General features: G+C 41.0%; 1 protein-coding gene across 1 annotated transcript in view; it reads left to right on the forward strand.

Annotated features, from left to right (window-relative positions):
• The window catches only part of LOC126272493 (sex peptide receptor), a 3,488,090-nt gene that overhangs the window by 1,512,043 nt on the left and 1,955,639 nt on the right, over window positions 1-20,408 (forward strand). Inside the window, exon 6 of the mRNA XM_049975380.1 lies at window positions 11,536-11,584. The gene's annotated coding sequence lies outside the window, so the exon portion shown is untranslated. The remainder of the gene's footprint in view (window positions 1-11,535; window positions 11,585-20,408) is intronic.

A 20,408-nucleotide genomic window follows, 5' to 3' on the forward strand; every position in this document is an offset into this window, starting at 1 on the left:
CTCAAACAACGATGGAATTTTTATGAATGACAATACGCCATGTCATAGTGTCACGATTGTTTGCGATTGCTTTGGAGATCATTCTGGATAGCTTTAGCTAGTCATTTGGCTATCTAGATCTGCCGACGTAAGACCGATCGTACATTAATGGGACTTAATCGAGAGGTCAGGTCGAGCTTAAAATCTTGCACCGGCTACCCTCTCGCAATTATGGGCAGTTATAGAGACAGCATGGCTGATTGTTTCTGGAGGGGACTTTAACGACTTGTTGAGTCAATGCCACGTCGAGTTGCTGCGCTGCGCCGGCCAAACGGAGGTCCAACAGGATATCAATAGGTACTCCAAGACTGTCGCTTCAGTGTATGTCGCACCTTCACTCGTCTTCGATATCACCAGGAATCTATAGGCCTTCCCGAGCACTCAAATTAAATTATACTTACACTAAATAAGGGAGGGAAAAATGGGGATTTAACCATACGCCGCCAATGACGTGTTCATAGTGTTCATAGTTGGATAATGCAAATTCCTCTCAGATATAAAAAGTATGAGATTGACGACTAGCTCTTCTGCCAACAGTGACCACACATGGTTTATGTGTTACTGCTTCTAGTTATATGACGAGAGAAATGCAATCGATTGAAGAATTTGAATTCTGCTATTTACCTGGTGGGTGCGCCGATCTGCATCTGCTTTTTCCGGCTGTTTTCAGAAGTTTAGCGGTGAATCCTTCAATTATTAAACTGGACACAGTATATTTTCCATTTGTTTATTTCAAAAGCTATGTCATCTCCTCATTACTGTTGTATATCATTCACTATTTATAAAAGTACTGTTTGTTGCACAACATAGCCAGGTGTCAAAGCGTAATAAGCTACTAGCTTCCACCATGACGTCTCTCCCTGAACGGCTGTAATGATATTTTTCTTGACTGTTTTATCTCATTGCACTCAGGAACAATCCTCAATATATATATATATATATATATAATTTTTCATTACTGTCAAAGGTGTTCAAAAAGCTTGGCCCTTAAGACACAAATAGTTTATTACAGTTCAACTTCTTTGTGACTCAAGTAGTTTGTCTTTCCCTCACTGGTGCGCTGACAAATGGCATGAGTGAATCCACATTGACGAGGCCATAAATGTTTTCATCTGACCTGGTTAAGTATTCTAACAAGGAGTTTAATTAAGTTGATTCAATTGTTAAGAGCTAATATTTGCTGGTTAAGAGCATTATTTCTCAATTTCTTTAGGAGCACGATAGTCTTAAATTCTTGTACTTTCGCAAGGTATAATAATAGTAATGAAGTTCATAATATTAAATACGTTGAAAAATGTCAGAATTGAAAATGGCTGATTCACCTAAATATTAGACGATTTCTATGACAAAGATATTGGTATAAACTGATATTAAACAGTTTGGTGAATGACTATTTACGCCATGTAATACAGACATGAAAGAAGATTAGTTCGCTGTCATAGTCTATAGATGTATGTTCTTATATTATTTCATGCTTAATTTGTCAGGTCTTTGCCATTAGATATATTTGTGCAGCTATACTTCACTGACATTGCGTAATCTAAATAACCCTCTTGACTTTTGATACGCCAGTCGATATGTGTTTAGATATGGATTTTAAACATGGCTGAAACAGCAACTGTTGTAATTCTTCACAGTAAATGATAACAGCCAAACAGTTGCAACAGTCCTGCAACTGTTTGGCTGTTATCATTTACTGTGAAAACATTTTTTGCTACCTCAAAGAGACCTATATGTATGTCGAGACACTTCTTTATTTCAACAGTCTGTATTTTTAACTTTTCCTGAGATTTCACTAATACCAAGTCCACCAGTTTAAATTTTGGGAGCTTGTCTATGGTATTGTGCCTTATTTTTATTATTTATCCTTGTTTTTTCGTAGTATTCCCGACACTGACTTCCTTTTCCTGTGGAGACATGATTGCAAGCCTGATATTCTATATTTCCTTACTGGTCATCTGTTATTTATGACTTCGAGGGGTGACAATCCAGTTGAATTATGTTGCAGGCTGTTCACGATATCCCAAAAATCTTTGAAGTATTTTATCCAATCTACATGGTTCTTGTTATGGTACACAGAACAACGTCTTTCAATTTCCTCATTTATCTTTCAGATGTACTACTGGATGAATGATAGTCTGAGACTAACATGTGTCTAATTTCTGTATGGTTAAAGAAGTCCTCCCTAGTTTGAGTTGTGAACAGTGGCCCATTAACTGAGAGGATCGCTTTAGGTTACCCAAATGTATTGAAATAGTCAATGGTAGATATTGTAATCAGCTGTATACTGGTTACTTTTTTGAATGGGTATAGTTTGATAAGTTTTGAGAAAATATCTACAGTTGCAAATTATCGCAGTAACTCTCTTTTATTTTTGGCAGACTATAGTAAGGTCTAGGTTTTCATCCAGCAGTATGTTGTCCATCATTGCTCTATTGTTTTGGTTGCTAACTTTGACTCTTTGACTTTTGTCACAGATTTCAAGTTTCATTTCTACTGGCGGGCCGGATTGGGCGAGCGGTTCTAGGCGCTACAGTCTGGAACCGCGCGAACTGCATTGGGCATGGATGTGTGTGATGTCCTTAGGTTAGTTAGGTTTAAGTAGTTCTAAACTCTAGGGAACTGATGACCTCAGAAGTTAAGTCTCATAGTGCTCAGAGCAATTTGAACCATTTTTCATTTCTACTAACCTAGCATTATTTCAAAAGTACAGGTTTTCTTGCATTTTCTGTGTACATTTAGTGGTTGCACCATGTTCAAAACATAATGAATGTAAGTTACAAGTGTGTCAATATATTGTTCTGGTCTGCATGGTTTCAAACCATCTAAGACAGGTTTTAACTTCTACACAATATTTCCTTACCGACAATGTAAGACTAGTCAATTGTTTCTCTCTGACTTTTTCCTAGAAAACTTTTAACTACTCACCTGTAAGGTCATCATGTTTCTAATTCCTCTCAATATCTTCAAAATTTCTTTTTCCTATTTTACTAGCTTTAATTACATTATTTCTAACTGATTTTCTACATCCCCTCTATTGTCATCTGTGTCATTCCCTACTGGTAACACTGAGAGAGAATAGGCTATTATATTTTTTCTTAGAATGTATGTTTTGGAATAGCCAAACTTCTGAAAAAACAATGCCCTCTTCGTAATTCCACTGTGAGAAGCTTACATTTTCTTGTTGTTCTTGTTGTTGTCTTCAGTCCTGAGACTGGTTTGATGCAGCTCTCCATGCTACTCTATCCTGTGCGAGCTGCTTCATCTCCCAGTACCTACTGCCACCTACATCCTTCTGAATCTGCTTAGTGTACTCATCTCTCGGTCTCCCTCTACGATTTTTACCCTCCACGCTGCCCTCCAATGCTAAATTTGTGATCCCTTGATGCCTCAAAACATGTCCTACCAACCGATCCCTTCTTCTAGTCAAGTTGTGCCACAAACTTCTCTTCTCCCCAATCCTATTCAATACCTCCTCATTAGTTACGTGATCTATCCACCTTATCTTCAGTATTCTTCTGTAGCACCACATTTCGAAAGCTTCTATTCTCTTCCTGTCCAAACTAGTAATCGTCAATGTTTCACTTCCATACATGGCTACACTCCAAACAAATACTTTCAGAAACGACTTCCTGATACATAAATCTATATTCGATGTTAACAAATTTCTCTTCTTCAGAAACGCTTTCCTTGCCATTGCCAGTCTACATTTTATATCCTCTCTACTTCGACCATCATCAGTTATTTTACTTCCTGAATAGCAAAACTCCTTTACTACTTTAAGTGTCTCATTTCCTAATCTAATTCCCTCAGCATCACCCGATTTAATTTGACTACATTCCATTATCCTCGTTTTGCTTTTGTTAATGTTCATCTTATATCCTCCTTTCAAGACACTGTCCATTCCGTTCAACTGCTCTTCTAAGTCCTTTGCCGTCTCTGACAGAATTACAATGTCATCGGCGAACCACAAAATTTTTTACTTCGTCTCCATGAATTTTAATACCTACTCCAAATTTTTCTTTTGTTTCCTTTACTGCTTGCTCAATATACAGATTGAATAACATTGGGGAGAAGCTACAACCCTGTCTCACTCCTTTCCCAACCACTGCTTCCCTTTCATGCCCCTCGACTCTTATTACTGCCATCTGGTTTCTGTACAAATTATAAATAGCCTGTCGCTCCCTGTATTTTACCCCGGCCACCTTTAGAATTTGAAAAAGAGTATTCCAGTCAACATTGTCAAAAGCTTTCTCTAAGTCTACAAATGCTAGAAACGTAGGTTTGCCTTTTCTTAATCTTTCTTCTAAGATAAGTCGTAAGGTCAGTATTGCCTCACGTGTTCCAACATTTCGACGGAATCCAAACTGATCCTCCCCGAGGTCTGCATCTACCAGTTTTTCCATTCGTCTGTAAAGAATTCGCGTTAGTATTTTGCAGCCGTGGCTTATTAAACTGATAGTTCGGTAATTTTCACATCTGTCAGCACCTGCTTTCTTTGGGATTGGAATTATTATATGCTTCTTGAAGTCTGAGGGTATTTCGCCTGTCTCATACATCTTGCTCACCAGCTGGTAGAGTTTTGTCATGACTGGCTCTCCCAAGGCCGTCAGTAGTTCTAATGGAATGTTGTCTACTCCGGTGGCCTTGTTTCGACTCAGGTCTTTCAGTGCTCTGTCAAACTCTTCACGCAGTATCGTATCTCCCATTTCGTCTTCATCTACATCCTCTTCTATTTCCATAATATTGTCCTCAAGTACATCGCCCTTGTATAAACCTTCTATATACTCCTTCCACCTTTCTGCCTTCCCTTCTTTGCTTAGAACTGGGCTGCCATCTGAGCTCTTGATATTCATACACGTGGTCCTCTTCTCTCCAAAGGTCTCTTTAATTTTCCTGTAGGCAGTATCTATCTTACCCCTAGTGAGATAAGCTTCTACATCCTTACATTTGTCCTCTAGCCATCCCTGTTTAGCCATTTTGCACTTCCTGTCGATCTCATTTTTGAGACGTTTGTATTCCTTTTTGCCTGCTTCATTTACTGCATTTTTATATTTTCTCCTTTCATCAATTAAATTCAATATTTCTTCTGTTACCCAAGGATTTCTAGCAGCTTACATTATGACACAAGAATTCTTAAGGTTATTGAAAGTCATATGTATGGCTAATAATTCTTTCTCTGTTGTGGTATTGGATTTCTCAGATTTCTATACGACTCAGCTGCCAAAAGCTATTGACTTGTGCTGTATTATTCCCCCTTCAACGTCTTCTTGACTAAAATGTGCCGTCAATCTAGTGTTATTGCTATCAGCCATAATGCAGAAGCGCAGAGACATATGGGGTCTTGACAAAATTTGGCTTTGAAATAAATGTTTTCATTTCATCGAATGCACTGTGGCATTATTGAGTATAGTCCCATATGGTGTTCTTCTTGAGTAAATTACGTAAACAAGAGGCAATGAGGACTTAATTCTTTACGATTTTTTGTAAAATCCATTTAATCCAAAAAGATTTTTATTGCTTTTCATTCTTAGGTGCAGTGAGCTTGGGAATGGCTTCAGTTACATTTCCACCTGGTGCAGTTCCTTATTCTGAAATAAGGTACCCTAGAAACTTCAAATTACTCACCTTTAATTTGCACTTTTTTATGTTGAAGTTCCCTAGGGACTTCAACTCACTCATCCCTGCACTTTTCAAATTTTAATGTCACCCCTGCTTCAGTATTCCAAGAACTTCAGCCCAAGTTTTACCAGTTATTAATATGTTGTGTACATAGATTGTTATATCCGAGTCTACCCCATACACAAAATCTAAACTTATGATAAACCAAGACACAGAGATATTTAGACCAAAAGGCACAACACAATATTGAAAATACTTTCGGAGGTACAAAAAAACAGTGTATTTTCTGGAATCACTATCCAGGCACACTTGGTGAAAACCTGAGGTTAGATTTAAGCTATTCATATATTTGACGCATTGAAATTAGCAAAGGATTTCATTAATATTCTGAGGGTAGTCATTCTCTTTTTTTTTTCAAATTTATTAAGCTGTCTAGAATCCAGCACGAGTCTGACCTCTTGTTATACTCGCTCCTGTTCCTTTATAAATTCCTGCATGTCTCTGTCTTTTGAATTTCCTTTTCTAAAGGTTTCCATTCTGCAAAACGTATTTCATATGGTTTTAAGAGAAATGGTTCATGTGATCTGACGCCTAATTTCTGTGGGAAATTCTACACCCTTCTTGGTCTGTTGTGGAATACAGCCTGAAATTCCTATAAGACTATCTTTCATTGCTCTTTTTGATTTTAATCTAAGGATATGCCTGCATCTACTTTTCTGTTTACAAGTTCTTCAGAGTTCTGATCATCCATGGGATCACTAGGAAACTCTTCTAGAATGTGTCTGTTGCCCCCCCCCCCCCCACACTACAACTTTCTGTGACATGGATACACTCATTCCCAAAATTCACGAGTTACATTTTCATTTGATCTTTGAACTCTGCTACAATTATACATTTCCATTGCTATTAAAATTTATACCCATTTTAAGTATCCAGTTCGTACGAGGCAAGAAATAATTATCGATCCTGGGATATCCAAACAACCACACACAAACTGTTTATTCTCAATCTCAAAATGGAAAAACTTCATGACTACATACCATTTTCCTACTCCTCCCTGTAGTTAGTTTAACCTTTCAGTTTTAATCAAGTTTCCCGTTATTTCAGATGCTTCATTTCTCCTATGGCTTTCTACTAGGGGAAAGACGCTAAGCCAACTACTGGTTTTATTTCATTTCCACTAAATTGGTCTTTTAACTCTTTCCACCATTCAGTACAATGAGTCTCACTGATATGAACAAGACATTTCGAAAATATTTCATTATCATTATTATTAAACACATTACCTTCAGATATTATGCATAGAATTATTTTGCCTTTTCCCTCATACCTGAAACTGTATTTGACTGATAGTAAATTCTGTGGTTGTCAGATCTTATGCTTTGAATGTCTACTGGCTGACAAACATTGTACATCAACAGTTGTGTTCCTGATGTATCTTCCTTACTGACTTCATATCTGTCTTTTCTCTCCACAATAAATTCCACTTTATCTACACTCACACATCTAGAATATATGAAACTATATAACTGCTCCTCCTCTACACCCTGTTTAACTTCACATTCTCCACAAAAATTAGCTTTCGCTTCCTTTCCTTTCTATTATCAACATCATCCCTGCCTTCTGTCAGTTCCTTCTTTTTCATCTCTGCCACAGACTGCTGCTCGCCAGGTACATAATTTATACATCCTGCAATGTAAACAATCTCTTAAAACCAAGCTATCATTTTCAGTATCCTCATTTGCAGTTTTAGCTTCCATCGAATCACAAAACTCTTCACTAGCCGTCTCCCTACTACTCTTACTTTTATTTGCTGAAAAATATTTGGCTCTTACAGTGTACCAAAGTTTCTTTCAAAGAATATCCTGCTTATTTGTTGTGTAGTCTGTTTTCTTCCACAGTTTGTTGTTACTGAACCCTCTATGACTATTCCTGTTCCAGTTACTGTTTTATAATACCTTGGTCTATTCGCCTCAAACCTGTAGACCCTCACTGAGGAGACCTGGAGTTTTCTTGTCTATTATTGTTTTCATCACATCTCCTCTTCTGGTTGCTCCCATTTTGACAATCCCATCTCCCATTACAGTTTGATATTCTAGCTCCTTTCTCCATTTGATGGTAGTCAAACCTCTGATTACCATAGGATCGACCACCATAATTCCCTCTGTTATCATTATTTCCTTCATCTGCAGTTTGTGGTCTTGTGGCTACCATTGCTGCCTCAGGATCACGGACTCCCAGATTCGAGTCACTGCCAGATCGGGGATTTTCTCTGCCTGGGGATTAGGTGTTTGTCCTGATCTCACCATCTCATCATCATATGGCTAGAGGCAATACTGGAAATGGGAAGATTGGACATTATATGGGTGCTGAGGACAATGATGTTGAGCTCCCCACAAACCAATATCGTCATCATCATAATTTACTTTCCCAGCATAATTAAAATTTCAATTGGTTTTCTATTCGATATTTCTCTCCAAAACTCTACCCAGCTTATTGACACGTCTCAAAAATGCACCAACTCAGTCATCAGGAGCACCAAGTAATTCTATGTAGTTCCATCTGTAATTGGTATGACAACCTTCTCTTAAGGTTTTTACATCACAAACTTTATGTAAGTGTACTAAATGTTTGTGTTGAGCTTTACAGAAGTCTTTCATAGAGGTAGTTTTGTTCTCGTAGACAGGTGTATTCAGAATTTCTCTCTTCATTCCCGTCTGCTCTGACTGAGACCGAAATTTATCTAAAAACATTTATCAAATGCTTTAAATGATGTCCACAGACCATAATCCAAGTCTGCCCAGGACAGTGCCTCTCATTCCAAGAATTTTGTCACTTTAAGTGTTTGTCGTAACAGAGAGAAAACTATCTTTACAGTGTTGAATAAAATCAACACGATGTAAATTGTCACTGGGGAGGCTCTTAGCTGATTAGTTGAACCACACAATGCCGTTCTTATTACACAAGGCTTTGGATGCACATAGTTCTTTAACTGCAACCGCACTCCTCTCTAAATATACTACATCACCATCTACGTTATTGTCTTAATTTTTGGTTTGATTATTTACCCAGATCTTTCTGTGCTATGTTGCTGACTTTAGCAAATGCGTCATGGCTATTATGTAGGTCTTCAATCAATCGCTTAAGAATACAAATGTCGTTAACGAGTTGGTATTCAAAAATAACTGCATTTTTCTCACACACTTTGACTCCTTTACCAAAAGCATCTACATCTCGTGGTACTTGAGTTTTTAAATCTGTGAATTGTTTAGTAACGAATTTCACGTGTTCCCCAAAAAGTTCTAATAGCACTGATTTGTTATTTGGCACTTGTGTTGGAACACTTGATATTTTAAATTTCAAGACTGTTTCGGCACTAAATAAACCTTTCTTTTATTTATCGTAGTTTAGCAAACACAGAAGTCATAAATTCGTGCTATCAGATGGTATATGTTCCTTCGATGTGTCTCTCACTACAGCTCCCCTACCATCATCATTCCCCAAAATGAATGACAGTTGTTGTTCTACGGCTCAGCTGCTGCGATGGCTTCATTCGTGCAACACTGGTCCTTTAATTTCATTCAGTATGGCTTGTATATTGCGTCTTATTGTGCAACTTAGTTGTTTTCTTTTGCCAACTGTGTTTTCACTCCCTGTTTTTCCATACCTGGTCACAATTGCGCATAGGGAATAATTTGTTGCTCCTCTGCAAATAGAATGCAGTTAGCATCCAGTATAATAACATGTTATCGAGTTATCCAGTTTCAGCCGGCCAGTATGGCCGTTCGGTTCTGGCGCTTCAGTCTGGAACCGCGTGACCGCTACGGTCGCAGGTTCGAATCCTGCCTCGGGCATGGATGTGTGTGATGTCCTTAGGTTAGTTAGGTTTAAGTAGTTCTACGTTCTAGAGGTCTGATGACCTCAGAAGGTGAGTCCCATAGTGCTCAGAGCCATTTGAACCATTTTTTATCCAGTTTCGTAATTTATTTACAACATTCAGTCCCACATTCAGGAGCCACATGTAAACCCCTTTCACATATAAAAAGTATTAGATTGTCAGCAAGCTCTTCTGACAACGATGACAGTACATCTGTTTATGTATCACCACTAACGTCTCTACCTTTCTCTGTACACAAAACCAGACGCTTTACTATATGTGGGCAAGGCCACATTTACTAGTCAGTTCAACAATTTTGTTTTAATAACTTTGATTTTTGGAGTTATATGATAGATTCGTGGTTGTGTTTAGTTTTCATAATAAAGCAGGTAACAGTAAATATTAGAAGTATCAGCATTTTATGGCTCTAATTAAGCTAGTCAAATCTGCTCAATAACCGATACTTGAATCGATGTGTAATATATGTGATTTAGAAACACCAATCACTTGTGCAGAAATGCCTTCAGTTTGCGCACATTAATAACGATGTCAATAAAGTTATAACAATTCTACTTTTCCTCTGAACATAGACACGAAAACTGAAGAAAAATTACTTTACAGAGGAATGTCATTTTCCTATTATGTGATAATTAGTTTAATTATGGGTTGATTACATCTTCTTGCACTGACTAAGGCGTTGGCGTTGTTTGGTTTAAATTGAGAAATGCAGTCGTAATGTGAAGAAAACTGTGTGGTATCGATCTCTTCGTTTGAGGATCAATAGATGCGTGCTAAGGGATTGTTTTATTATAGTCACCAGTTCTGTTCGGATATGAAGGGAAAGTAACTTGTGCATGACTTTTTCCAAATGGGATATCACATCATTTGGCTATAGTAAGGGGAAGCAAGTAAATTCAAAATTTGCCTTACATGGATTTGGATTTTGTTCTAAGATGTGAGCCATTCAGCATAAAACAGTAGAAGATCTTAATCTGGGTGTTGCGGGTAGCTAGTGTATTTGAAGCAAATAAACACTGTAAATAGTTTAGAACAAATAGTTTAAGTTATTAAAGATCAAGAACATGGTTGAGACGACTAGTACAGAGAACAGACTATAAATATACCCTACCACTGAATGACAAGATAGGCGTGCAACGGAAATCTCGTGCATGCTTTGTATAACTTCGTACATGTTTGTATGTGATCAACAGTTGAATAATTTTTTGTTTTTTCCACATTTGACTCGTTTACTACATTAAAGCTTTCATGACAACTGAATTACTCTCAGCACCTATTGAACCAGATGTTAAAAAATGGTTCAAATGGTTGTGAGGACCATGGGACTTAACATCTGAGGTCATGAGTCCCTACTTAAACCTAACTAACCTAAGGACATCACATACATTCATGCCTGAGGCAGGTTTCGAAACTGTGACCGTAGCGGTCGCGCTGTTCCAGAATGAAGCGCCTAGAACCACTCGGTTACAAAGGCTGTCGCGCCAGAGGTGGACTTTATAATTAATACATGTAAAATAAAACATTCAGCTTTCGTGACTCAGTTTTGGTGGGCCCACGATGCATCATGGCTTATTTACATCTCCTCACTTGACTGACTCACTACTGTGCCATCTGGCACATTCGTTCCCATGCCTGCGTGGCAAACAACTTCTCAGTCGTTAAGCCTATATTCTGCAATGCTGCTTAAAGTAGCGCATTACTTCTGGTAGCTGCATTGTCCAACAAAATGAAAATTTAAAAAATTAAATGCTATTTGAAACCAAAGGCCGATTGATACGTGTCATAAAAGATTGCTGCAGATTCAATCCACTTTTACACACGTTATAAACTTTTCTTTCGCTGTTGTGGTAACTTAACCTCGTAAAACTTTCTTGTATTTTTATTATCTCCTTTAGGAAATGACACTTGCTATTTACAAAAAGAAAAAAAAATTAATGGAATGAAATTTCATAAAGTAATTAATGTCCCTTCTTTTTCAGAAACCAGTCAACACATAATTAAAACGAGTGCACTATCAATTCGCGCGTGGTAAGTACTTCGACATTGTATTCTGCCAGATATAATTTTATACGTGATACTATTAAGTTTATTTTTCTGTTTCTAGTAGTAGCATTGTTTTGTAAGTGGCGCACGGCGTTCTAGTAGAGTTAATAAGTTCCACCGGTAATGCACTTGAAGTCTACTTTATGCGATTAGCTGGTAGTTGGAACTGTACGCAACTAATGTCTCAGGCTGACGATACAGACTCGCTTGTGTAGTAAAGTATCTAACCGCAAGCCCGGCTAGCCGTGCGGTCCAACGCATTGCTTTCCGGGCGGGAAGGCGTGCCGGTCCCAGGCACGAACCCGCCCGACGAATTAGTGTCGAGGTCCGGTGTTCCGGCCAGTCTGTGGATGGTCTTTAAGGCGGGTTTCCGTCTGCCTCTACGAATGTGGGCTGGTTTCCTTATTCCGTCTCCGTTGCATTATGTCGGCGATTGGTGCACCAAAACTTTCTCCACGTACACTTACACCATGACTACTCTACCGCGGAAACATTGGGGTTACACTCATCTGGTGTGAGACGTTCCCGAGTGGCCTAAGCACACAATAACCCTGGGTTCGATGTGGGGCCGCGGTGGGGATGGTGGACTGCTGTCGCCTGTTTTTGGGTTGTACACCAATGCGTGCTACGGCGGGGACGAAGCCTCTCCGTCGTTTCTAGGTCCCCAATTCCAGACAGTACAATACAAACCATGTAACCACTACTTCGCTCTTCACTTGTCTCTGGCAGTGCGTCTAGCAGCCTTTGCACATTCCACAACTGTTCACACGGGACCGCTTCCTAATGGTATTGTTATTTCGGCCGTAGAGTGCCAGTTATTTTGTATCTAAGGTCATTTTTTTATTGACTGCCGGTGGTTGCTTGCTGTACAACAAGCCTACTGATTAAATGTTGCTCATTGAACATATTCATTATACGAAGAACTGAAGCGATGAGTATTCAGATCTAAGTAAACCATGTACCTCAAATTACAGATAAGTTTTTTATCACAAAAGTAGCCTGATGTAAACCGATGACGATCTAATTCCTATACTACAATTTATCTTTCAAAGTAAATGTTTACTTAAATCTTAGGGTAATGATGCCGATAAACTTGTCTACTTATTAATCTCCATTTACAATGTCACACTTCACCCACAAGAGTAAATAAACCGTTGTTCAAACGGCTCAGAGCACTATGGGACTTAACATCTGTGGTCATCAGTCCCCTAGAACTTAGAACCACTTAAACCTAACTAACCTAAGGACATCACACGCATCCATGCCCGAGGCAGGATTCGAACCTGTGACCGTAGCAGTCACGCTGTTCCAGACTGAGCGCCTTAACCGACAGACCACCGCGGTCGGCTAAACCGTTGTGTAAAAGGACTTACTGCGGTTACAGAGTTGTGTAAAAGAACTTCAAGTGGTTATAGGGTAAGGAATGTTACTCTATTGGCGTTAATTGACACATTTGATGTTCAACCAAGTGATATTAAAGTCTCCGCACCGGCGTCCAAATTTAAGTTTTTCAAGGTTTACCCTGACTGCTTCAGGCAAATATTAGCGTAGTTCTACAAAAAATTGCAGACCAGTTTACTTACCCAGCACTGTACATCACGTGTGGTCGTGCTCCAATGACTTCGTCTTTGACGGTACAGTAGTACCTAAGTTTATTCGTTTCTTAACATTAAAGGATAAAGATAAAAGAAGAATGAATGGCTTTATTTCACATGTGGTTGTACAGATATGCTTATCAAAACAGATGATTGTACTTTAAAAACGGTGTGGGTTCAATAAGTAATGCGAACATTTTTTCCCTGCTAATTTTGTTTAGAAAAATGCAGAATTTACTGTGGCAAATTCTCACTTCACCCCTGCAGTTTCATGAAGTTCAGAGTGGTGGTGGCGCTGTACGGAGCCTTCAAAATTGCGTTTGTAATGGAGGTGGTTTCTTAGAAGAGAGTTATCATTGAATTTCTTTTGGCGGAATACCAGAGCTCGCAGGTATTCGCATGTGCTTGCAAAATGTCAACAGAGACTTGACAGTGAACAAAAGCACGGTGAGCCATTGCCCGAGGCGTCTGCCATCATTACAGGGTCGCACGAGCTTTATTTTTCGCGTGCTGGTCAGCCGCACACAGCTGTGACTTCTGTAATTTATTTCGTAGCCTCAGAAATGCAAACGAACTGCTGCCTCCCAATGACAACGCAAGACCTCACACAAGCCTGCGCACCCGAGAGTAGCCCACAAAACGTGAGTGGACCATTCTTCTTCACCTACCATACAGTCCAGATCTAGCATCTTCCGAGTTCCATCCGTCTACCACAATTTAAGATTCACTCCACGGGAAGCACAACGTAGGTGATTGGTAAGTTATTAATTCAGCAATACTTTGGCTCAGACGTCGATCTGTGGAATGTTGAATTGTACCGTGTGGGCATACAGTCCCTCCAAATAAGGTGGAGCAAAGCCGTCGCTTTCAATGGAGTTTATGATGGAAAAAAGGTTTTTAACAGCCTGCGACATCGTAGCGAAGAAACATTGACCCGTATATGTTATAGGTTTCCTTTAATAGTACTACTGACAACATGACTGGTGCATGTGATGTTTTTTATATGTATTTGACGATACTGGTGCTGATTCCGCATTTAACATTTGACGATGCCACTATGGCTGCAGTACAGTAGGACTTTTCTTTTATGAAACAGATCTGATGATGGACATTAAAGACCGAAACCGGTAATCTGTTAACAAGGAGTTTTTGACCATAGACGTAAATTAAAGGAAACTTATGGGATTTTAAGCCAAAAAAAGGGGGGGGGGAACTGTATGATGTATGGCAATCCTGAATAAAAGGACCTCCATTCATAAAAATATGTTGCATTACTTATTGAGCACCCCTCGTACATTCAGAATAAGAATTATCTGAAATTCATAATTCTATTTCTTTTAAAGTTGAGAAGCAAGTAGTAAAACAAAGTCATCTTCTGTGCAACATGGCCCTATCAATCTGTTCAAAAGCAATGTTGTTGCAAGCTCTCGGTTCTGGCAGGGATGTAAGTGGAGGAGGTGGAAGTACTGAATCTTCCACGTAACCCCTTACAGAAATATTAAGGCGGTTAGGTCTGAAAGACGTGGAGGCCATGACTTGACTCACTAGTCATTAACCACACAACAACCAATCCGTCGGTCTCTCAGTTTCTTGTATAAAAGATCATGAACATCATGACGCAAATTGGATGGAACACCATACTGCTAGTAGATGAAGTCCACAATGTCAGTTTACAGTTGGACATAATCTAATTTTGCAGCATGTTCAGATATAGATGTCCTGTAACTGTCTTTTTGCAGAAGAATAAGGGACCGTAAACTTTAAGCCGTAAGACTTCACATTAACATTTGGTGAATCTCGAACGTGCTGCACGATAGCGTGGGGACCTTCGGTCCGCAAGTTCTCACATTGTACCTGTTCCCTGCGACATACACAGAAAATGTTACTTCACACTAAAGATTAGTGTCTTACAAAACCCATCCTCTTCACTAAACGCAGGCTGACCCGTTGATTTTGCATTGCAGAGGCATCCCGAGGATTTAAACTGCTCATACCATCGCCGAATGCAGTTGGCAGTTGTTGAATTCGTTCTGATGTGTCGCTGTACTGTTATGGCAGAACAAACGCTTTTTCAACTCATGTTACCGTCTTGCCTAAAGCTCACCGCTGGGCTCTCGTTTGCCGGAATCTGATGTACGGCTACAACAACAAGAAACTGTATATAATTTTCTACATGAGTGTTAAGTATCGTGACAGCACGTCAATTATTGTAGTTACATGTAGTTACCGTGAATTAAAGAATAGGGTTCATTCATTTTCTAGTTCTTGAAGTCACAATTTATGCACATGACTTTCGATCGTGCTACTTCATGCTCTTAATGTGTAACACATTACTTATACATTGCCTTCTACAGACAGTTCTGCGCTGTTTTAAGAACTACACTACTGGCAATTAAAATTGCTGCACCACGAAGATGACGTGCTACAGACGCGAAATTTAACCGACAGGAATAAGATGCTCTGATATGCAAATGATTAGACTTTCAAAGCATTCACACAAGGCTGACTTGAGGAAAGTTTACAACCAATTTCTCATACACAAACAGCGATTGACCGGCGTTGTCTCGTGAAACGTTGTTGTGATTGGTCATGTAAGGAGGAGAAATGCGTACTGTGATGTTTCTAACTTTGTGGCCTATTGCGATTGCAAATTATCGTATCGCGACATTGCTGCTTGCTTTGGTCGAGATCTAATGACTGTTAGCAGAATATGGAATCAGAGAGTTCAGGAGGACAATACGGAACGCCGTGCTCGATGCCAACGGCCTCGTATTCCTAGCACTCGAGATGACAGGCATGTTATCCGCATGGCTGTAACGGATCGTGCAGCCAGGTCTCGATCCCTGAATCAACAGATGGGGACATTTGCAAGACAACAACCATCTGCACGAACAATTCGACGACTTTTGCAGGAGCTTGGACTGTCAGCTCGGAGACCATGGCTGCGGTTACCCTTGACGCTGCATCACAGTCAGGAGCGCCTGCGATGGTGTACTCAACGACGAACCTGGGTGCGCGAGTGACAAAACGTCATTATTTCGGTTCAATGAGGGTTCTGTTTAAAGCATCATGATGGTCGTATCCGTGTTTGGCCACATCGCGGTGAACGCACATGGGAAGCGTGATGGTATGTGGTGCCATTGTTTACACGTCTCGGCCACCTCTTCTTCGCATTGACGGCTCTTTGAACAGTGAACGTTACATTTCAGATGTGTTACGACCCGTGGCTCTACCCTTCATTCGATCCCTCCGAAACCCTAAATTTCAGTAGGATAATGCACGACCGCATGTTGCAGGTCCTGACGGGGCTTTAGGATACAGAAAATGTTCGACTGCTGCCCTGGTCAGCAAATTCTCCAGATATCTCACCAATTGAAAACTTTTGGTCAATGGTGGCCGAGCAACTGGCTCGTCACAATACGCCTGTCACTTCTCTTGATGAACCATGGTATCGTGTTGAAGTCGCATGGGCAGATGTACCTGTACACGCTATCTAAGCTCTGTTTCACTTATTGTCCAGGCGTATCAAGGTCGTTATTACGGCCAGAGGTGGTTGTTCTGGGTAATGATTTCTCAGGATCTATGCACCCAAACTGCGTGAAAATGTAATTACATGGCAGTTCTAGTATAATATCTTTGTCTAATGAGTACCTGTTTATCATCTGCATTTATTCTTGGTGTAGCAATTTTAATAGCCAGTAGTGTATTTCTACGGGTGACCTGCTGATCTGTTTGGGGTGACAAATTCCTGTGTTTTCCTTATGTTAGCGTAGGGACACTATGACTCGTCACTAGTAGCAATACCGGATAAGAGTGATCGGTGTTGTTCAGTTGACGAGCAAAGCGAGATGCACATATGACCAGCCACTGTGTTCCGTGATTTGGCGTATACCATGTGGTACCCGTATACCAGGTTTTTTAACCTTCCCCACTACATTCAAATCTCACGCATGATGGAATGATCACAGTTAATCACACATGCCAGTTCTCAACTACAACTGCCAGGTCCATTATGGATTAACTCGTTTAGCCAATCATCATCAAACCCCGAAGCTCTTCTTGAACGATCTTCCTTAAACCTGAAAAGCCTTCTTCTCGCCATGCTCCGTCCGATGGAATTATCCCCATACATTAAGCAAATTTTTCTGACCCTCGGCTGCTCTCACCCCTGCTCTGAACTAAAACAAAAGATTACTTCTCGTGGGCGTCGTCAAAATGCAGCTTTTTGACTGCGAGAATCCCACAAGATCCGATGAGATCGACACTTATTACATCGTGAAAAGGTTAATATGAGAATGGTATCATCGTTCTAATAATCTATCACAAATACACTCCTGGAAATTGAAATAAGAACACCGTGAATTCATTGTCCCAGGAAGGGGAAACTTTATTGACACATTCCTGGGGTCAGATACATCACATGATCACACTGACAGAACCACAGGCAGGTAGACACAGGCAACAGAGCGTGCACAATGTCGGCACTAGTACAGTGTATATCCACCTTTCGCAGCAATGCAGGCGGCTATTCTCCCATGGAGACGATCGTAGAGATGCTGGATGTAGTCCTGTGGAACGGCTTGCCATGCCATTTCCACCTGGTGCCTCAGTTGGACCAGCGTTCGTGCTGGACGTGCAGACTGCGTGAGACGACGATTCATCCAGTCCCAAACATGCTCAATGGGGGACAGATCCGGAGATCTTGCTGGCCAGGGTAGTTGACTTACACCTTCTAGAGCACGTTGGGTGCCACGGGATAAATGCGGACGTGCATTGTCCTGTTGGAACAGCAGGTTTCCTTGCCGGTCTAGGAATGGTAGAACGATGGGTTCGATGACGGTTTGGATGTACCTGCACTATTCAGTGTCCCCTCGACGATCACCAGAGGTGTACGGCCAGTGTAGGAGATCGCTCCCCACACCATGATGCCTGGTGTTGGCCCTGTGTGCCTCGGTCGTATGCAGTCCTGATTGTGGCGCTCACCTGCACGGTGCCAAACACGCATACGACCATCATTGGCACCGAGGCAGAAGCGACTCTCATCGCTGAAGACGACACGTCTCCATTCGTCCCTCCATTCACGCCTGTCGCGACACCACTGGAGGCGGGCTGCACGATGTTGGGGCGTGAGCGGAAGACGGCCTAACGGTGTGCGGGACCGTAGCCCAGCTTCATGGAGACGGTTGCGAATGGTCCTCGCCGATACCCCAGGAGCAACAGTGTCCCTAATTTGCTGGGAAGTGGCGGTGCGGTCCCCTACGGCACTGTGTAGGATGCTACGTTCTTGGCGTGCATCCGTGCGTCGCTGCGGTCCGGTCCCAGGTCGACGGGCACGTGCACCTTCCGCCGACCACTGGCGACAACATCGGTGTACTGTGGAGACCTCACGCCCCACGTTTTGAGCAATTCGGCGGTACGTCCACCCGGCCTCCCGCATGCCCACTATACGCCCTCGCTCAAAGTCCGTCAACTGCACATACGGTTCACGTCCACGCTGTCGCGGCATGCTACCAGTGTTAAAGACTGCGATGGAGCTCCGTATGTCACGGCAAACTGGCTGACATGGACGGCGGCGGTGCACAAATACTGCGCAGCTAGCGCCATTCGACGGCCAACACCGCGGGTCTTGGTGTGTCCGCTGTGCCGTGCGTGTGATCATTGCTTGTACAGCCCTCTCGCAGTGTCCGGAGCAAATATGGTGGGTCTGACACACCGGTGTCAATGTGATCTTTTTTCCATTTCCAGGAGTGTATAAGCTCAGGTGCACTGACAACATGTGGAGCTAAGTTTAATGGCGCGAAAATAATTTACTAAACATACAGTCAACTGCGACTATGATGCCTCTTAAGAAAAAATAAAATAAAATAAAATAAAACAGAAGAATATGTGTGAAACGTTCCGACTTCTCCACTTGGCACTCCATTTTCCAACGTCCATAGCTCCACTCACTATCAAAATGACAAAATGTAAACTCAAATGGCAACAGTGAGCTACATATAAAAAATCACAATCGATAATGAACCCATAGCAACCGGAATACCGACATCCAAAACAAAAACTCTAGGAACTTAAGCACCAACCTAAGAGTTAAATGTATCTTAGAAAATAGCCACAGCAGTCAGACTACAATGACAATAAAAATAGTTTGACACACAACAAACAAACTACTCTCAACGGTACGGTGAGAATCTCTTCAAGGAAGATGTGTGTGTGTGTGTGTGTGTGTGTGTGTGTGTGTGTGTGTGTGTGTGTGTGTGTCGATGCATTTAGCTCTCGCAGGGTCGCAGGGCAGTCTTACAATTTTAACTGTCACCTCAGAATTTTTTTTTTTTTTTAATTGGAGACATATGCCGGTAACTCTGACACTTACTGATATCTCAGCGCCGAGGTACTGCTGCAAGCTGCTAGAAAAGTCGGAACAAATCGGGCGGGACAGTGTTAAAGTGGAGTAACTCGTGGATATCCCTTTCAACAGCAGTGGAAATGCTGCAGACGTGCTAGGCAAATCCAGATATCTTTTTACAGCTGTCTGTATTAACCTATGCTGCTGAAAAGGAATTACCACACCATACTCAGCTTTATCAGTGAGATGGATCGTTTTGGTCTGCGGTGGCAATTTGGCACTCTGATTTCAGTAAATACCACGACCATAGAAATCCACCCCAGACTGATTAAAAAAGCAATTGTGTGACTTTATTATTCCGAGATGATAACTGAAATTGTATGACTACCTCTCGTATCTGTTTCTCCTTCCTACAGCCGTTTTCTATGGAACGATGCCTCTTGTGCCCAAGGGTTAGGGAGGTAAGTTTCGCAATCTGCCAACGAACAGCTAATGTAATGTAAAGTTTTTGATAATGTCATATGGCTTTCTTTCATACGAACTGCCGATGTAAGTTGGATCATAAATAGGGCTTACACCAGGGACAACAAGCCTGCAAGATCGAGTCACTCTATTCCCGCGCTTTCCAGCATATACAAACATTTATATCTGGCGATTATATCTGGACACACGGAACAGCTACAACTCTGTAATAATAAGACTCGATCTTCTTCAATAATACGCAGTGTCTCAGGAGGAACAGTAAATAAAATACGAGATGGGATCAGTATGTTCCCAGTATACACGCAGGATGCTGAAACGTCATTGGTCGGTGCTGAAAATATAATACTTCCATTTCGTGTCAACAGGTGAAAAAACGGCTCGGCAAGCA

The sequence above is a fragment of the Schistocerca gregaria genome, chromosome 5, assembly GCF_023897955.1.
Source record: "Schistocerca gregaria isolate iqSchGreg1 chromosome 5, iqSchGreg1.2, whole genome shotgun sequence".
Classification (NCBI taxonomy): domain Eukaryota; kingdom Metazoa; phylum Arthropoda; class Insecta; order Orthoptera; family Acrididae; genus Schistocerca; species Schistocerca gregaria.